The sequence below is a fragment of the Arachis ipaensis genome, chromosome B2 (assembly GCF_059453495.1).
Source record: "Arachis ipaensis isolate K30076 ecotype BB chromosome B2, ASM5945349v1, whole genome shotgun sequence".
Lineage (NCBI taxonomy): Eukaryota > Viridiplantae > Streptophyta > Magnoliopsida > Fabales > Fabaceae > Arachis > Arachis ipaensis.
This window is the reverse complement of record NC_142437.1, coordinates 84914333-84917623: the sequence shown is the minus strand read 5'-3', so window position 1 is coordinate 84917623 and position 3291 is coordinate 84914333. Positions and strand designations below refer to the sequence as shown.

Genomic DNA, 3291 nt, shown 5'->3' with positions numbered 1-3291 from the left:
GGCCGACAATCTCCGTGGGATCGACCCTTACTCACGTAAGGTTTATTACTTGGACGACCCAGTGCACTTGCTGGTTAGTTGTGCGAAGTTGTGACAAAGTGTGATTCACGTTTGAGAGCACCAAGCCTTTGGCGCCATTGTTGATGATCGCAATTTCGCATACCAAGTTTTTGGCGCCGTTGCCAGGGATTGTTCGAGTTTAGACAACTGACGGTTCATCTTGTTGCTCAGATTAGGTAATTTTATTTTAATTTTAAGCTTTTTATTTCTTATTTTCAAAAAATACAAAAAAGAATTTCTTTTTCATTTTTCCCAAAATAATTTTTGAAAAATACCAAAAAAAATTTAATAAAATCATAAAAACCAAAAATATTGTGTTTCTTGTTTGAGTCTTATGTCAAATTTTAAGTTTGGTGTCAATTGCATCTTTTTAATTTTTCTTAAAATTTTCGAAAACTCATGCATTTGTTCTTCATGATCTTCAAGTTGTTCTTGATGAATTTCTTTGTTTGATCTTTAAATTTTTCTTGTTTTGTGTCTTTTCTTGTTTTTCATATGCATTTTCAATTTGTTAGTATCTAAATATTAAAAATTTTTAAGTTTGGTGTCTTGCATATTTTCTTTGTTTGAAAATTTTTCAAAAATACATACTTGATATTCATCATGATCTTCAAAGTGTTCTTGGTGTTCATCTTGACATTCAAAGTGTTCTTGCATGCATTAATTGTTTTGATCCAAAATTTTCATGCATTGAGTCTTTTTTATATTTTTCTCTCTCATCATTAAAAATTCAAAAATCAAAAAAATATCTTTCCCTTTTTCTTCTCATAAAAATTCGAAAATTTGAGTTGACTTTTTCAAAACTTTTTAAAATTTAGTTGTTTCTTATGAGTCAAATCAAATTTTCAATTTAAAAATCCTATCTTTTTCAAAATCTTTTTCAAAAATCAAATCTTTTTCATTTTTTTATAATTTTCAAAAATTCCAAATTGATTTTCAAAATTCTTTTTCTTATTTTGTTTCATAATTTCAAAATATTTACTAACAATTAATGTGATTGATTCAAAAATTTTAAAGTTTGTTACTTGCCTATTAAGAAAGGTCCAATCTTTAAATTTTAAATCATATCTTTTTTTTGTTTCTTGTTAGTCAAGTAATCAACTTTAATTTTCAAAATCAAATCTTTTTAAATTTCTTTTTCAAAATCTTTTTCAAAATAAGTTTCAATCACATCTTTTTCAAATCAATTTCAAAATCTTTTCTAACTTCTTTTCTAACTTCTTATCTTTTCAAAATTTGATTCTCAAATCTTTTTCAGTTAACCACTTAACTTTTTGTTTAATTCTTATCTTTTTCAAAACTACCTAGCTAACTCTCTCTCTCTAATTTTCGAAAATCACCTTCCTCTTTTTCAAAATTTCTTTTTAATTAATTAATTGTTTTAAATTTAATTTAATTTCATTTTTCTTTTTAATTTTCGAATTATAACTTTGATTTTAAATTAAAAACAAAAATATTTTTATTTTATTTTATTTAATTTTTAAATTCTCTCATCTCTCATCCCCTTCTAATTATTTATTTATCAACTAACACTTCTCTTCCACCCAAGAATTCGAACCCACTCCTCTCCCTTGTGTTTGGATTTTTACCTTTTTTTTTTCTATTCTTCTCTTCTACTCACATAAAGAAACCTCTCCACTGTGACAAAGAGGATCCCTATTATTTTCTGTTCCCTTCTTTTTCATATGAGCAGGAGCAAGGACAAGAACATTCTTGATGAAGCTGATCCGGAACCTGAAAGGACTTTGAAGAGGAAGCTAAGAGAAGCTAAAACACAACACTCTGAAGAGAACTTTACTGAAATTTTCGAACAAGAAGGAGACATGGCCGAAAACAATAACAATGCAAGGAAGATGCTTGGTGACTTTACTGCACCAAATTCTAATTTACATGGAAGAAGCATCTCAATCCCTGCCATTGGAGCAAATAATTTTGAGCTAAAACCTCAACTAGTTTCTCTGATCCAACAGAACTGCAAGTTTCATGGACTTCCTTCAGAAGATCCTTTCCAGTTCTTAACTAAATTCTTGCAGATCTGTGAAACTGTTAAGACCAATGGGGTTGATTCCGAGGTCTACAGGCCTATGCTTTTCCCATTTGCTGTAAGAGACAGAGCTAGAATATGGTTGGATTCTCAACCTAAAGATAGCCTGAACTCTTGGGATAAGCTGGTCACGACTTTCTTAGCCAAGTTCTTTCCTCCTCAAAAGCTTAGTAAGCTTAGAGTGGATGTTCATACCTTCAGGCAGAAAGACGGTGAATCCCTCTATGAAGCTTGGGAGAGATATAAGCAACTGACTAAAAAGTGTCCTTCTGACATGCTTTCAAAATGGACCATCCTGGATATATTCTATGATGGTCTGTCTGAATTATCAAAGATGTCATTGGACCATTCTGCAGGTGAATCTATTCACCTAAAGAAAATGTCTGCAGAAGCTCAGGAACTCATTGACATGGTTGCAAATAACCAGTTCATGTACACTTCTGAAAGGAATTCTGTGAGTAATGGGATGCCTCAGAGGAAGGGAGTTTTTGAAATTGATACTCTGAATGCCATATTGGCTCAGAATAAAATATTGACTCAGCAAGTCAATATGATCTCTCAGAGTCTGAATGGATTGAAGGAATCATCCAACAGTACTATAAAGGTATCTTCTGTAGAAGAAGCTTATGATCCTGAGAACCTTGCAATAGCAGAGGTCAATTACATGGGTGAACCCTATGGAAACACCTATAATCCCTCATGGAGAAATCATCCAAATTTCTCATGGAAGGATCAACAAAAGCCTCAACAAGGCTTTAATAATGGTGGAAGAAACAGGTTTAGCAATAGCAAACCTTTTCCATCATCCACTCAGCAACAGACAGAGAATTCTGAGCAGAATGCATCTAGCTTAGCAAATATAGTCTCTGATCTATCTAAGGCCACTCTAAGTTTCATGAATGAAACAAGGTCCTCCATTAGAAATTTGGAGGCATAAACGGGCCAGCTGAGTAAAAAGGTCACTGAAACTCCTCCTAGTACTCTCCCAAGCAATACAGAAGAAAATCCAAAGAGAGAGTGCAAGGCCATTGATTTGACCATCATGGCCGAACCTACAAGGGAGGAGGAGGACGTGAATCCTAGTGAGGAAGACCTCCTGGGACGCTCAGTGACCAATAAGGAGTTCCCCTTTGAGGAACCAAAGGAATCTGAGACTCATCTAGAGACCATAGAGATTCCATTGAACC

The 3291-nt window shown here is 33.0% G+C and overlaps 1 non-coding gene across 1 annotated transcript; it reads right to left on the bottom strand.

Annotated features, from left to right (window-relative positions):
- Positions 1-2276: 2276 nt before the first annotated feature.
- LOC148574667 (small nucleolar RNA R71) lies at positions 2277-2384 on the bottom strand. The gene has a single exon (XR_015906271.1). It is a non-coding gene; the product is annotated as a small nucleolar RNA R71 (small nucleolar RNA).
- Positions 2385-3291: the final 907 nt, after the last annotated feature.